This window comes from Pollicipes pollicipes, unplaced genomic scaffold (assembly GCF_011947565.3).
Source record: "Pollicipes pollicipes isolate AB1234 unplaced genomic scaffold, Ppol_2.1 Scaffold_4740;HRSCAF=5597_pilon_pilon_pilon, whole genome shotgun sequence".
NCBI classification, from domain to species: Eukaryota; Metazoa; Arthropoda; class Thecostraca; order Pollicipedomorpha; family Pollicipedidae; genus Pollicipes; species Pollicipes pollicipes.
The window spans coordinates 15,985,913-15,986,130 of NW_023596545.1; positions in this window are offsets into that span (position 1 = coordinate 15,985,913).

Consider the following 218-nt stretch of genomic DNA (forward strand, 5'->3'; position numbering starts at 1 on the left):
TCATGATCATTCAATAACATTGCATCCTTCTGAACTCTGGCCTTTTATTCACCCATCATGAGAGCACCTCAAAGGATGAAAACTGCCTTTTAAAACTCTATGCAGGGAGATAAAAACCTTTCATCAAATTTTATGATATGCCATTTCTTGGTTGAACAGCTGTTTCAGCTCATAGCTGTCAAAATAAATTCAAAATAACTCAATTTGTGCTGTTTCAG